This window comes from Tachypleus tridentatus, unplaced genomic scaffold (assembly GCF_004210375.1).
Source record: "Tachypleus tridentatus isolate NWPU-2018 unplaced genomic scaffold, ASM421037v1 Hic_cluster_1, whole genome shotgun sequence".
Classification (NCBI taxonomy): Eukaryota; Metazoa; Arthropoda; class Merostomata; order Xiphosura; family Limulidae; genus Tachypleus; species Tachypleus tridentatus.
This window is the reverse complement of record NW_027467777.1, coordinates 21,406,361-21,423,720: the sequence shown is the minus strand read 5'-3', so window position 1 is coordinate 21,423,720 and position 17,360 is coordinate 21,406,361. Positions and strand designations below refer to the sequence as shown.

Sequence of the window (17,360 nt, the reverse complement as noted above, 5' to 3'; positions counted from 1 at the left end):
TAAACATGGCATTACATTTAATAATCACGCATACAAATAAAGAAATAAGAAAGGATAAGGTTTTGATATTATAAATAATCATCCCTAACTTCTGATTAAAAGCAAGCTACCCTACAAACAGAACAAAATCTCCACTTACAATACCTTTCAATGGCCCATTTACTTTGTGGTTAATGTCTTTAAAGACACAGTTGTTAGTTACCATAGCTGTCACAGAAATATAGCCAGATTTTGGTGGTAATTATAAAACAATACTTGCTATTAATTTATCATCTAATCATAATTAGTGTTATCTGTTTTTGATAATTTCAACTAGCTATGTAATTAAAATATTGTCCTTGTAAGTTATTATACTGATGCCCATTTACTGTTAACCAAAAAAAACGATATAGTATGTTATCTCTGTTTTGTCTACTGTGGATATTAAAACTCAATTTGTAGCATTTATAATGTAATTCAGTGAACTTCCAACAACAATTCTTTTAGTCATTTAATGGGAACAATAGATTTCTTCAATGTAATCAATTGGACCACTTAACTGATTAGCAAATTTCACAAACTGGAGTTATAGCATTACCATTAGTCACGTGTTTAGCTTATTACATGTTTTTACAAACTTGTACATATGACATTTTCATATAAAACATAATTTCAGGATTATAAAACTAGCTTAACCCTAAACTGTTATACCTGCAGACGTCTACAACATTGTTAGTTGTTCTATAGAGCAATTTGTATGAAACTACCAATCTTCTTTACAAATTAAATTTACATCGACAATCTCATGGGCACTATAAATTATATAGTGTTATAAATACCACACCAATTATATTTATATAATCACTTCTTAATAGAGTTGATATGTACTAATTTAGCTGGTCACATGCTTACTTATTATATTTTAATTTAATGCAGCAAGTTTAAAAAGTTCCATCTTTATACTATCACTAAAACTATTGTACTTATGTCGTGATAAAAAGAATTATCTTTATCAGTCATGAGTTAGGCTCATATATAGGAATTTAGTTTACAGATTTGCTTACTTACTAGTGGTCAAATTAATGTTAGTTGTCATTTTTACTTTTTGAATTCCCTTTGACGTTTAGCAAACTTCATGTGTTTTATTACTGAAATTTAAAATTTAATTTTTACTTTTAGAAAGTTGCTCGTTCATATGTGTAAACTAAAAAATAAAACGTGCTATGTTAAAACTAATTTAAAGTACATTACTGTGTCAATAATAAAACGGAAATAATAAATAAAAGTGCATGTCTTTAACTAATGAAAAACAAACATATTTGCCCTATGAATTAAAATCTAGCACTCAGTAATCATTATCAACATTACAACGTTTAAAATATTTCACGTCTAACTCGAAATTCGAAGTACAGGTCATAAACATGAAATATCCTGATCTAATAAAGTAGTAACTCTCGACAAAAACAAAGACATGGATGTACCAAATACGTATACTACACGTCACGTACTACCCCTGGTGAGAGATTACCACTTACAACATCTGAGTTACATATGGAAGTCTTGCAGGATGATACACAGGTATATATAGTTATTGGATATTATGCAATGAATGTTTGTTTTATCATACAAACGAAGGAGTCTCACACTTCGTATCTCAGTCTTGTTCAGAAAATATAAAAAGTTTGTTAAAGTCATACCGATAAATCAATATACAGTATATATATATATCCAAAATACACTATGTATAGATGTTATACAAAAAGGTGTGATTTTCTTGAGGTTAATAAATATATTTAAATATTAAATTCACTTCAAAATATTATTTATTTACTACGTATAAATAATTTAATTTCATGGGTAGTTTATGGTTAATTTAAATTATATTCGCTTAAATAAAATTTAACACTACATAGTTCGCTTTTATTAATGTTATAATAAATCACTGTATTAACAATTTATTACCCTTACCATATACATTTTTTAGTTACTGTAGGCCTTTCATTTTCCTTTCAGGAAGGTTGAATTATACGTTACATATTAGTTTTCTGAGAAAAGACAACAGTGCAAAAGAAACCCAACCCAGCTTTCCTTGAAATTGGGCCCGGCATGGCCAAGCACGTTAAGGCGTGCGACTCGTAATCCGAGGGTCGCGGGTTCGCATCCCCGTCGAGCCAAACATGCTCGCCCTTTCAGCCGTGGGAGCGTCATAATGTTACGGTCAATCCCACTATTCGTTGGTGTAAAGAGTAGCCCAAGAGTTGGCGGTGGGTGGTGATGACTAGCTGCCTTCCCTCTAGTCTTACACTGCAAAATTAGGGACGGCTAGCACAGATAGCTTTCGAGTAGCTTTGTGCAAAATTCAAAACAAACAAACAAACAAAACTCTTTGTGGGACTGAAGCAAGTCTACAACTTATAACTCTAAAATCGACGGTGCAAACAAACAATTAAACAAAACTTCAAGCCTTTCGGCCCCCCAGTGGTTTAGCGGTATGTCTGCGGACTTACAACGTTAAAAACCTGTTTTCGATACCCGTGGTGGGCAGGCACAGATATCCCATCGTGTAGCTTTGTGCTTAATTTAAAACAACATCAAGCCTTTCGAAATAAGACAGCTTTCAATTTCTGTAAGCTGTAAAACTGGTGAACAAATATATAGATACAAAGTAACATCATTAGAAAATTTTGGCCTCATAAAAGTTTGTTTGTTTTTTAATTTCGCGCAAAGCTACACGAGGGCTATCTGCTATCCGTCCATAAGTTAGCAGAGTAAGACTATAGGAAGGTAGCTAGTCATCACCACCCACCGCCAACTCTTGGGCTACTCTTTACCAAGAAATAGTGGGATTGACCGTCACATTATAAACGCCCCACGGCTGAAAGGACGAGCAAACTTGGTGCGACCGGAACGCGAACCCGCGACTCTCGGATTACAGTCACATGACTTAACTCATCTAGCGATGCCGGGCCTCAAAGTGAATGCTTTGTTAACAATTTTCATTTTTTTTAACACTGTGGAATAAGCTACGTTACAAATTTGTTTGCATATCTACTTTAGGGCCCGGCATGGCCTGGCGCGTAAGGCGTGCGACTCGTAATCCGAGGGTCGCGGGTTCGCACCCCCGTCGCTAAACATGCTCGCCCTCCCAGCCGTGGGGGCGTATAATGTGACGGGCAATCCCACTATTCGTTGGTAAAAGAGTAGCCCAAGAGTTGGCGGTGGGTGGTGATGACTAGCTGCATTCCCTCTAGTCTTACACTGCTAAATTAGGGACGGCTAGCACAGATAGCCCTCGAGTAGCTTTGTGCGAAATTCCCAAAACAAACAAGCATATCTGCTTACGGTATAAATATAGAAAACGCAGTTCAGTATTTTTTGTTTATTTTCTTCTAAACATATAACTTCAAGAATATGTATTAATAAAGAGTAATGGTATCGTAACTGTAAAAAACAACAACAAAAGAAACAAAACATAAGCATGAATAAAATTCAGTTTAGTGTTAACTTATAGTTCATATATCTTCTTGTTTATTCATCAAGTAAATATTCGAAATACAAACTCTCTGTCACTAAAGGGGGTAAGATTTCACTTGATTAAATCGATATACTTGGACTCAAGTTGTCCAAATGGGCCGCTATGGGTTATTTATGTTCTGCCCACCACTAAACTTGAAACGCTGTTTCTAGAGTTGTACGTCTGCAGACATATTGTTGTGCCACTGGAGAAAGGAGGGTCGTAACAAGTGATGTTTGCTGATGTTAAACTTGTCCTTTTCACGTTTACGTACCAACCTAAGATTTACATTTTGGCAGGACAGCACAGATAATTAATTATGTACCTTTATGCTAAAGTGTGAAAAAAAAAGTGTTTTGGTAGTACCGACTATTAAAATTATCATATCGTAAATATAAGTTCTATGACTAGCACACTCAGTATGATATCTGTGGGTCATGGGTTCCAATCCCGTCCCTGCAAATGCTTTTTCATCTCAGCTTTGAGGGTATTATAATGTTTTAGAAAATCCCATTTTCATTGTAGAAGAGTTTGCCATGGGTAATATTAACTATCTCTATTCTTTCTAGTGTATCACTCCTAAATTGGGGACAGCTAGTTTGTGCCCTTGCACGAAATTCATAAATAAATCTTTCATTCTTAATACTTGTCGAGGTGTCAAATATTGCCTGGAAACCAAGTAATATTTTAAGTTACAACAGAATACGAAATGCGGTTTTTAAAAGGGTACTTTAGATTTTGAATAATTGGAATGGTATGATTTATCATGAAAAATGATAGTTGATATTGCACCAATTTTTAAACTGAATTAGGCTCTGCACTGAAAGCAACGAAAAAAAATATTTTTTTACAACTTTTAAATGTTTATATTATTATTATTCCTCAATCAAATGCAGATTTTAAGAAATCTGTTTTGATCTCTTGATCACTTCTTTAACCTTTACCAACTATAAAATTTACGCCTTATTGTATACTTGTTTACACATTAATGTGGCGCTTAGTTTCTGAGCATTCTTGATGTTGTTCAAGATTTTAAAATGGTTAATATTTACGTGGTTGATATTCAAAGTATGCAATTTCCTTGTTATATAAATAAAGATATAAAGAAGGATTTGTTATAAGATGATTAATTATATTAAAAAATTAAACTCATTAACATTATATTATTGCTCTTAGATGGACCAGTTACATTTCGGACATGCATTGATTCCATAATGATTTTTCGATAACGTTGTATTCTTGGGCAAATTGTCTTTTTGATTAAGGTCGGATAATATTAATAAATAATATATTCTGTCTTTTTCAACCTTTCATTGAAAAGTATGACTAGTAATATAGTGCTTTTAATAAAGTATTATTATTAGGCCTGATTCGCTATTAGTAGTGTAGTGTTGAAGCTGTTATTGTTAATGCAGGAAGGAGTAGATGGCCATGAAAAAATCTGTATCTTATGAATGAATCATTGAATGTTCATTTGATACTAGAAGTAAGTTATATAGTTAACCATAGAAATAATTCAGCGTCTTGTCTTCTAAAAACAATAGATTAATTAGTGTAACATCATGAAGTTTTTAAAAACGGTTGTTGTAATAAGTAACGAAGGAGTTGAGATAACAACAATTCGAATGGAATTTGCTTTGACTTTTGTAAATTAACTTGTTATGAATTTTGATATGTTGGATTTAAATTTGATTTATGATAAAATAATAAAAATTTGCCATATAAAATAAATATTAATAACCAGTTGTGTACAGGTAAGTTGGACAAGGATTTTTTTGAATCTATGAGTAATTGTTGGACTATGTTTTTCATTTGTGCATCTGTATATCCCTTGGGTCATATGTTTAATAAAACGTTTTGTTATCATACTTAGTTTTTGATAAATAAAAGAAATGTGGCCAGACATTTATAACAGAGCAATTAATCATTTATAAAAATATGTTTGTTATTGAGTATATACTGAAAATAATAAAGGTTAAGGCTATAATTGTATTTTTCTGCATGACAGTTGCTTGTTATATACTTTATTCCTTTTCTATTCCAAAATATGAATTTCAGTGAAGAAGACATGATGTAGGTACAAAATCTGTTCTTGATACGCTTATTTCTGCTGTGGGCGACTAGGTTTGTCCATGCCATAATTTGGTTGTTTGTGAAGAATCATACATCCAAACTCTACATGACGCCAGGCTTCTTAGAAAGTATACAGCTTGGACTTGTTTCATGCTGTATTGGACTAAATAAGGTAGGTGAGCGATATACAGCTTGGACTTGCTTCATGCTGTATTGGACTAAATAAGGTAGTAGGTGAACCTACAATTTCTCATTTTTGTTCATGAGAAATGTCTGATTAACAAGCTAATGTAGAATGTTAGTCAAAATAGAAGCTGAAATGTAGAAGTGGTACAGCAGTACAGTGAAGATGAATATTTGTGTTTATTTAAGAAGTTCTATCATTAACAGAATAATCTCAGGATGACATGATGTGACTTTTGTGTGTTATATTTTCATATATACCAATAATAAGACTTGGTAAATATATGAAATATTAATATAAAAAGAAAACATCAGCTGAAAGTGAATAATAATAGTTATCTTGTGTTTTGTTTTTTCCATAATTCTATTGTTTTTCCTGTGGTTAATGTGTTTGGGCTATCATAAGTTTAATTACATGTTTATTGTTCTGTGGTGAGTTTTATATCCTGCACTTCAAGTTAAGTGATTTGGGTTATAATTTGAAACACACATTTCATATAGATAGTAACTGTATTATGTTAACATAGCTCAAGATGAAAAATAAGTCACTCTAACTGTCTAAGCAGTTTTGAAGTGATAATAGTAGAGCTAATAGAATTTTATAGTCTGTGTAATTAAACATTGATGATAAATCAACAGAGGTGATTGTCTATACAGATGCTGTACTTAATTAAACATTGATAACAAATCAACAGAGGTGATTGTCTATACAGATGCTGTACTTAATTAAACATTAATAACAAATCAACAGAGGTGACTGTCTATACAGATGCTGTACTTAATTAAACATTGATAACAAATCAACAGAGGTGACTGTTTATACAGATGCTGTACTTAATTAAACATTAATAACAAATCAACAGAGGTGACTGTCTATACAGATGCTGTACTTAATTAAACATTAATAACAAATCAACAGAGGGTGACTGTTTATACAGATGCTGTATTTAATTAAACATTAATAAGAAATCAACAGAGGTGACTGTCTATACAGATGCTGTACTTAATTAAACATTAATAACAAATCAACAGAGGTGACTGTCTATACAGATGCTGTACTTAATTAAACATTAATAACAAATCAACAGAGGTGATTGTCGATACAGATGCTGTACTAAATTAAACATTAATAACAAATCAACAGAGGTGATTGTCTATACAGATGCTGTACTTAATTAAACATTAATAACAAATCAACAGAGGTGATTGTCTATACAGATGCTGTACTAAATTAAACATTAATAACAAATCAACAGAGGTGATTGTCTATACAGATGCTGTACTTAATTAAACATTAATAACAAATCAACAGAGGTGATTGTCTATACAGATGCTGTACTTAATTAAACATTAATAACAAATCAACAGAGGTGACTGTCTATACAGATGCTGTACTTAATTAAACATTAATAACAAATCAACAGAGGTGATTGTCTTACAGATGCTGTACTAATTAAACATTGATGACAAATCAACAGAGGTGACTGTCTTAATGCAGTTTGGTAATTAAGCCTCAGTTGGAAGACCATACACAGTTTTTTGTCTACATTTCTAAGAAGGAAGTTATTGGGAAGGTTTCATTGGATGACATGATAGGTTCTAAGGTAACCTTATGGTGTTGGAATAAGATGTTTCTTAATTAGAAAAAAGGATATTGAAGAAATGATTTTATTGAGGTAACTTGAGAAATTGACAGCATAAGTTTAAGATGTGCATCCAGTTAAGACAGTTTTTATTTCTGTAATTATAAGTTTATTTTAATGTAGTTACTATATAATTATTTTGAAACTATAAAATATTTGTTTCTGAAAGTACAGTTAGTATTTAGAGTAATGAGTTGATATTATAATTCATATAAACATAGGTAACATTGTAATAGAATGTGTTCAAAAGTTGACTGTAATGATAGACAAATGTTAAGTATTTCTTTATAAATTTCATTAAAGAAAAACAATTCATGATAGTACATATAATTATAACATTTGATTTTTGAAAAAATTAACACATCACTCATTCTTCAACTCTGATCTGTGATTTTGTTATATTTAAGCATGCACACAAGTTTTACTCTAACCTTGGTACTAGTTTGGTGAAACAATACAATTAGCTTCTGAGCAACATAAAAGTTTTCTGGACTATTTCTTTTCAGAAGTTTTTAAGTAAAATAATTTGATGGTGAGTATCTTCAAATGATGTCAGGTGAGTGTGAAAATAAAGATGATGTAACAACCACATGTAGTGTGAGGTTATGATTGTAATGTTATGATTGTTTGGTGTAATGAATCTGAAACATTAAACGTCATACAGATCTTGTATGAATGAATTGGAGTCTGTACTTAAGGGTCCAAGTTATTTTTCTGATTGTTCCTCTTTTCTTGTAAATGCTTGAAATTAGGGCAACAAATATGTCAATTGATGTTAAGCACCCAAGATGTAGTTGCAATGAAAATTTTACAACTAATTCAGTAATTAATGGGTAAAAAAAATCAAATACAAGTATATATGTGTTTAGAATTCTGTTGAAGGATAGAACTGCTAAAACATTATGTATGTTTTGTATAAATCTATAAGTTGTTATTGTTAGATTGGATAGGTGAAAGTAAATTATAATATTTGATAAACAAAGTTTTTTGTATATTATTTTTAGTGTTGCCAGTGGATGCACTGTCAGAAATCACAAGTTGTTGCTAAAGAGCAGTATGAAGTTTTATGTTTAGGTTTGAAAGGTGTGGGAAAGTCAACAGTGTTAGCATCCTTAGTTGGAGAATCCACAGAGAACATCGAGCCAACAACTGGTGGCGTATCATTTACACAGTTGTCTAAGCATTTCAAGTGTTATTCTTTGTGGTGATTAGAGCTGAACAATTAAGGATGACATATACATTTAACCAGTTAATTAAAGTTATCATGAAATTCATTAATGTCATGAATATGAACAACTCAGTGTTAATATTTCTCGTTATTACTGTTTGTGTTTATTCTAATGATTCATGTTATCATAATGACAATATTTATTTGATTAATTGAGTTGTAATAATAAATAACCATGGCACTAATCAGTCAATTAATGCAGTATTAAATCCTACTTTTCATTTTGGTTTGCTGTTGATGTAAAGGTGTTTATTGTGTGAAATCTGTGAAGGAAGATTTTGACATGTTGCATTATTCGTATTTCATTAATATTACAGATTGACCGAGTAAGTAGTTTTGTAATGTGTGTGTCGATGCACACTTCTGTACATATCTACATAAGTAGATATTGTTTGTTGCTTAGAAAAAAATACTTTTAACCCCTTCACAAAATTATTAGTATTTAAAATATGAATGAGTTTGTTGATGCATTGGTAATGTTTTGTTTCAGGTTTCAATATTAAAACTCTACCAGTGTTGGAAACCACTATAAACATTAAAGAGCTTGGTGGTAAGATATACATATTAACAAACAAGTAAACAAAAGATGGTTTTAAAGTTAGTTGCTTTGTATTAAAATCTTGTGTGTGGATACAGTTGATATGAAACACAAAAACTCATTGGTTCCTTGTTAGTAGGTTTATCTCACACTCGTAATGTGTAGGATAACCTAAAATTTGAAAATAATTAATGTACTCATCTTACCAAATGAACATTTTGGTAGGATAACCAACACAAAAAGATAACACAAAAGCTCATTGGTTCCTTGTTAGTAGGTTTATCTCACACTTTCGTAATGTAGGATAACCTGAAATTTGAAATTAATTAATGTACTCATCTTACCAAATTTAACATTTTGGCTTCCGTGTGTGAGAAGTTGTGCTTATATTGCTATTTCTAACATACTTTTTTTCGTATATTTCAAAAAAACAGTAAACAAAATTGTTTTTAAAGACAATATTGTTAGGTTTTATTGCACTTTTAAACACTACGTTCTCTATTTGGATCAGGTTTTATTACATTTTTTAAATACCACATTCTCTATTTTTGTCTGGTTTTATTACATTTTAAATACCACATTCTCTATTTGTGTCGGGTTTATTACATTTTAGATATCACTTTATTTATATGATCCATTAGCACTTGTATAAAATGTCCTGACTGTTATTAATGTCCAATTTGACTGTGATCTCTGGTATTGAGGAAGACATTTTAGCAGCATCAATGGGGGACATAGTATGTTTGAAATACTTTTAAGAAAAAATTCTGAATGACTGAATATAAAATATAGAGTTCAAGAATTTATGTTATGGAAAATGCAGTTTATTATAACCATGCTGTGCCATCAAAGGTGTTCACACCATGAAAGTTGTTGTAAATAAAATATTTTAATTAAAATCAAATCAAAACTAAGATTTTTGTGTGACTGTTCTGAAACAAAATGAGGGGTGTTCATTTAGGGTTAGGTCAGGGTTAACTTACATTACACATAGCCCTACCCCTCAACCCCAAGTGGCACAGCTGTATGTCTGCAGATTTGCAATACTAAAAACCTGGTTTTGATGCCACTTTGTGTAGGTCTGTGTTTAATTAAAAAACAACATTACACATGATCACGTTTTGAAATGACAAGTTAAAGTTTTAAAATGTGAAACAGAAGCTGTTACTAATATCTGATTAATACAAATTAAAAATTAAACTTATGATTTGAATGTTTAACAGTCTGAGCAAGATGTTTTGCAAAATTATATTTACTTGTTAAGTTTAGAAGATTTCTGTTTGCCTTTGATTTAGATCTATAGATAGTGATTTATTTGACCTGAAGTATGTGTATGTATAGTTAAAAGATGAAATGTGTGTGTGTTGATGTAATCCACAGATATGTGATTTATTTGACCTGAAGTATGTGGCATGTATAATTAAAAGAACATAAAATGTGTGTGTGTTGATGTAATCCATAGATAGTGATTTATTTGACCTGAAGTATGTGGTATGTATAATTATAAGAACATGAAATGTGTGTGTTGATGTAATCCACAGATATGTGATTTATTTGACCTGAAGTTATGTGTATATAATTTAAAGAACATGAAATGTTGTGTGTTGATGTAATCCACAGATATGTGATTTATTTGACCTGAAGTGTGTGGTATGTATAATTTAAAGAACATGAAATGTGTGTGTGTGTGTTGATGTAATTCACAGACATGTGATTTATTTGACCTGAAGTATGTGGTATGTATAATTTAAAGAACATGAAATGTGTGTGTGTGTTGATGTAATTCACAGATATGTGATTTATTTGACCTGAAGTATGTGGTATGTATAATTTAAAGAACATGAAATGTGTGTGTGTTGATGTAATCCACAGATAGTGATTTATTTGACCTGTTATGTGGTATGTATAATTTAAAAGAACATGACATGTGTGTGTGTGTGTTGATGTAATTCCACAGATAGTGATTTATTTGACCTGAAGTATGTGGTATGTATAATTAAAAGAACATGGCGTGTGTGTGTGTTGATGTAATCCACAGATATGTGATTTATTTGACCTGAAGTATGTGGTATGTATAATTTAAAGAACATGACGTGTGTGTGTGTGTGTGTGTTTATGTAATCCACAGATATGTGATTTATTTGACCTGAAGTATGTGGTATGTATAATTAAAAGAACATATGTGTGTGTGTTGATGTAATCCATAGATATGTGATTTATTTGACCTGAAGTGTGTGGTATGTATAATTTAAAGAACATGAAATGTGTGTTGTGTGTTGATGTAATTCACAGACATGTGATTTATTTGACCTGAAGTATGTGGTATGTATAATTTAAAGAACATGACGTGTGTGTGTGTGTTGATGTAATTCACAGATAGTGATTTATTTGACCTGAAGTATGTGGTATGTATAATTAAAAGAACATGACATGTGTGTGTGTTGATGTAATCCACAGATATGTGATTTATTTGACCTGAAGTGTGTGGCATGTATAATTAAAAAGAACATGACGTGTGTGTGTTGATGTAATCCATAGATAGTGATTTATTTGACCTGAAGTATGTGGTATGTATAATTAAAAGAACATGAAATGTGTGTGTGTTGATATAATCCACAGATATGTGATTTATTTGACCAGAAGTATGTGGTATGTATAATTTAAAGAACATGACATGTGTGTGTGTGTTGATGTAATCCACAGATATGTGATTTATTTGACCTGAAGTATGTGGTATGTATAATTAAAAGAACATGAAATGTGTGTGTGTTGATGTAATTCACAGACATGTGATTTATTTGACCTGAAGTATGTGGTATGTATAATTTAAAGAACATGACGTGTGTGTGTTGATGTAATCCATAGATAGTGATTTATTTGACCTGAAGTATGTGGTATGTATAATTTAAAGAACATGACGTGTGTGTATGTGTGTGTGTGTGTGTTTATGTAATCCACAGATGTTTTATTTGACCTGAAGTATGTGGTATGTATAATTAAAAGAACATGAAATGTGTGTGTGTTGATGTAATCCATAGATATGTGATTTATTTGACCTGAAGTGTGTGGTATGTATAAAGAACATGAAATGTGTGTGTGTTTATGTAATCCACAGATATGTGATTTATTTTACCTGAAGTATGTGGCATGTATAATTTAAAGAACATGAAATGTGTGTGTGTGTTTATGTAATCCACAGATATGTGATTTATTTGACCTGAAGTGTGCATGTATAATTTAAAGAACATGACATGTGTGTGTGTGTTGATGTAATTCCACAGACATGTGATTTATTTGACCTGAAGTATGTGGTATGTATAATTTAAAGAACATGAAATGTGTGTGTGTTGATGTAATTCACAGACATGTGATTTATTTGACCTGAAGTATGTGGTATGTATAATTTAAAGAACATGAAATGTGTGTGTGTTGATGTAATCCACAGATAGTGATTTATTTGACCTGAAGTATGTGGTATGTATAATTTAAAGAACATGACATGTGTGTTTGTGTGATGTAATTCACAGATAGTGATTTATTTGACCTGAAGTATGTGGTATGTATAATTAAAAAGAACATGACGTGTGTGTGTGTGTTGATGTAATCCACAGATAGTGATTTATTTGACCTGAAGTGTGTGGTATGTATAATTAAAAGAACATGAAATGTGTGTGTGTTGGTGTAATCCACAAATAGTGATTTATTTGACCTGAAGTATGTGGTATGTATAATTTAAAGAACATGGCGATGTGTGTGTGTATGTGTGTGTGTGTGTTTATGTAATCCACAGATATGTGATTTATTTGACCTGAAGTATGTGGTATGTATAATTAAAGAACATGATATGTGTGTGTGTTGATGTAATCCATAGATATGTGATTTATTTGACCAAAGTGTGTGGTATGTATAATTTAAAGAACATGATATGTGTGTGTGTTGATGTAATCCACAGATATGTGATTTATTTGACCTGAAGAAGTGTGTGGCATGTATAATTTAAAGAACATGACATGTGTGTGTGTGTGTGTTGATGTAATTCACAGACATGTGATTTATTGACCTGAAGTGTGTGGTATGTATAATTTAAAGAACATGAAATGTGTGTATGTTGATGTAATCCACAGATAGTGATTTATTTGACCAGAAGTATGTGGTATGTATAATTTAAAGAACATGACATGTGTGTGTGTGTGTTGATGTAATCCACAGATATGTGATTTATTTGACCTGAAGTATGTGGTATGTATAATTTAAAAACATGACATGTGTGTGTGTGTGTTGATGTAATCCACAGATATGTGATTTATTTGACCTGAAGTATGTGGTATGTATAATTAAAGAACATGAAATGTGTGTGTGTTGATGTAATTCACAGATATGTGATTTATTTGACCTGAAGTATGTGGTATGTATAATTTAAAGAGATGAAATGTGTGTGTGTTGATGTAATCCACAGATAGTGATTTATTTGACCTGAAGTATGTGGTATGTATAATTTAAAGAACATGACGTGTGTGTATGTGTGTGTGTGTGTGTTTATGTAATCCACAGATATGTGATTTATTTTACCTGAATTATGTGGCATGTATAATTTAAAGAACATGAAATGTGTGTGTGTTATATAATCCACAGATATGTGATTTATTTGACCTGAAGTGTGTGGCATGTATAATTTAAAGAACATGCGTGTGTGTGTGTGTGTGTGTGTGTGTTGATGTAATTCACAGACATGTGATTTATTTGACCTGAAGTGTGTGGTATGTATAATTTAAAGAACATGAAATGTGTGTATGTTGATGTAATCCACAGATAGTGATTTATTTGACCTGAAGTATGTGGCATGTATAATTTAAAGAACATGACATGTGTGTGTATGTTGATGTAATTCACAGATAGTGATTTATTTGACCTGAAGTATGTGGTATGTATAATTAAAAGAACATAGCGTGTGTGTGTTGATGTAATCCACAGATATGTGATTTATTTGACCTGAAGTGTGTGGCATGTATAATTAAAAGAACATGACATGTGTGTGTGTTGATGTAATCCATAGATAGTGATTTATTTGACCTGAAGTATGTGGTATGTATAATTAAAGAACATGAAATGTGTGTGTGTTGATGTAATCCACAGATATGTGATTTATTTGACCTGAAGTGTATAATTTAATTTTAAAAAAAGTATGAAATGTGTGTAGATAAAAGTAAGGTATGTGATTTTTGATGAAAACAATGTGTATGACTTTATCGATGTGGTATATTGAACTTTAGAAATTTTAATACATAGAGTTGAAAGGGTTGTCTGTATATGTAAGAAACAACCTTTTCTTGGTTGTTTTGAAGTTTTACAGTGTTTAAAAGTTTAGTGTATTAAGTATATATACATAGTTATATAGTGTTTTAAGTATATATACATAGTTGTATAGTGTTTTAAGTATATATACATAGTTGTATAGTGTTTTAAGTATACATAGTTATATAGTGTATTAAGTATATATATATACATAGTTATATATCCATTACAGGAACAGAAGAGGTGAAGATATTTTGGAACAAATACTTTCAAGGTCAACATGGTGTTGTGTTAGGTGGTCAACGGTCAGCTAACGAAGAAGAACAATGTCTCTCCATGGAGTTATGAAAGCTGTACTTACTGATACAGCATTGAAAGGTTTACCATGTCTTATTATTGTTACACATATGGACAAGCCAGAATGTAGGACCTTTAAAGAGGTACCTAGAAGTCTTAAAGTCTTAATTTTATGTGTTGACAAGAAATTCTGTTATTTAACAATAAAACCAAAACACACACACGTGTCTGCATACATAGCATGATTATGACAAAAATGATTTTTGAAATAATTTATCTTCCATACTAATTGTTCTAATTGGTAGCTCAAGAACATTTTAAATATTTATAATTTTAAAATTGGGGTTTGATTCATATGGTGGGTAAGCGGAGATATTACTTTGTGGTTAAGAACAAAAAAAACTTATTCTATGGATACAGAATTTCAGGAGATTCGTATGTTTTATTCAGGAAAGTTTGGACTTGTGGAAGGTTGATCGTAACTGTTATCTGTAATCTGAATGTCCGTAAATAAAGTTACTGCTCTGTTCTGGTTAATGTTCATAGATTTTCACAGTGTCCTGCTTGCTTGTCCAGTACTACTAAGCTGTTGTTGAAAGAGATAGGATAAGAACAATACATAGTCAATTAAAGTTTGGCTTAGTAAGGCAGATTAATAAATTTCTTTGTTGTTATAGAAACGATATGTTCCATAGTAGAAGCAGAGCTTAAACCTCATTAAAAATGGTTGTTGAAAGATAATTTGATATATTTTCTGTTTTTCATATTTAGATGGAAGAATTCCTTCAAGGAGTTTTACAAGGAAGGAAATGGATACTAAAACCTTTTATCTTGGTAGTGATGAAGGGATTCGTCAAGGACTTGAAGATCTTGTACACTTGATGATGCAGAGTGAACAATGATCTCTCTGTCCTGGGCTTTGTTATTCGTCACTTCACAATTCAAGTTTCTTCTCTCAATTGTTCAGAGAAATTTGTTGTGGTAAAATGAAGTACTAGTCTTGTGCTTCTGGCTTTGACTGTGACAGTAGAGATGTGTTTTATGACTGTGACAGTAGAGATGTGTTTAAACACTAGTAATGCTTGTATTGGTTTGATTAAATCTGTGTGAGAGAGTTTGATGCTTCAACATATTACTGTTATTGATGAGGTGTGTATGGTGACTGTCGTTAAGATTGAAAAATAGTTTGATTTAATGTGGTACCACATGTTTTATAAAGGAATTTTTTAATCTGTCTTTCACTGTGCATTCTTAATGTAACACTGTTACACGATACATACAACTTGATGTGAGACCTTGTATGGTATATCACTTGTAATATTTGTTTAATTTTATAGCATAGAAACTAAATATTATTAATCAGCACACCCTAGTTACTTATGTTACTTAAAATCTGGCATTTTGTTCAGCTGAGGTAAAGGCTAGTTTTACTGTGACAAGTCCATTGTCGTAAGGCCAGTAAGTTTCAGATTTTCCCATTGTCCTATTCAGTTTGTCCAGTATACTGAAAGTTGTTTCTAAGTTCCTGATTAGATTTTATAGTTATGGTTTTCCCAAAAGTAAAGGAATTCCAATAACTGTCCATTTTACTTGTCATAGGTTACTGGTACAGCATGAATTAGACCATAGTTTTAATTAACAAAACTAGTGTAAAGTAAACTTTCATAAAAGCTTTATTCAAAATAAGCATACTTGGTTATGTTTTTAAGTCTTAAAGTATTATTATCTAGAACTACAAACCTTTAAATAAAAATAACATTTCTGATGAGAAGGTGTTTTATAACAAGTTAGAGAAGTTCATGTTAAAATATGAGTTAGAACCAAAGAAAAACTTATGACAGAGCGTGAACCTTTATATTTTTATACTTCAGTTAAAATCTTGTTATTTTGTGTTGAGAATACTTGAAACATTAGATCTTTGGTGTATTCTGAAAGTTGTGTATAGTTTTAAGGTCTGATAGTTTGATATCTTCTTTAGCATTATTTTGTTAGATCACAGAAACATCACATACACTTATATCTGTCCTTTGATAACTTTTAGTCCAGTCTTTTCAATACATGTTTATGCGGTATGGATTTAGTCGCATTTTTCACAGGACAAGCATTGCAGTTTTAGATTGTGTGTTATACAGGGTGTTAGGAAAGTCACTGTGCAGTTATATTTATTAACAAACATGTTTCAATATAGAATACAGGAGGTAAATATGAATGACATTTATAAACAATGTTGAAAGTGACCCCGTTGACATCAATACAGGCTTGGATCCTTCTTTGTTTCTAAACACGCTATTAGTTGCTGGCTTGAAATAGACTGAATGAATGCTGTTATAATACTGCATAGTGACTTTCGAACACCCTGGAGAAACATTGCTGTCTGGGTATATAAAAAAGTGTCCTGTGTGTATATAGCAAACATTTTATTTGATTCAAATAAACATTTTAGTCTCTTTCACTTCTTTATCAGGTATGTTGTTGGACAAATATGTGATGCATCCTTTCAGCAAGTGATGGTGAAAATCTCTGTAAAGAATTACTTCATCGTCTTGTCTTTTATCACCACCAGCGTGGTTTTTAAAGTCACTGTAAGGATACAATACAAGGACTACTCTGGTT

The 17,360-nt window shown here is 31.3% G+C and overlaps 1 protein-coding gene across 14 annotated transcripts in view; it reads right to left on the bottom strand.

Annotated features, from left to right (window-relative positions):
- The window catches only part of LOC143241879 (conserved oligomeric Golgi complex subunit 1-like), a 53,444-nt gene extending 51,453 nt beyond the window's left edge, over positions 1-1,991 (bottom strand). For 2 of the 14 annotated variants that reach the window (XM_076485170.1, XM_076485181.1), the window contains exon 1: positions 1,048-1,536. The gene's annotated coding sequence lies outside the window, so the exon portion shown is untranslated. Of the gene's footprint in view, positions 1-139; positions 1,537-1,947 lie in introns of those variants that run through there. The other 12 variants (XM_076485169.1, XM_076485180.1, XM_076485171.1 and 9 more) reach the window with 9 other exon arrangements.
- Positions 1,992-17,360: the final 15,369 nt, after the last annotated feature.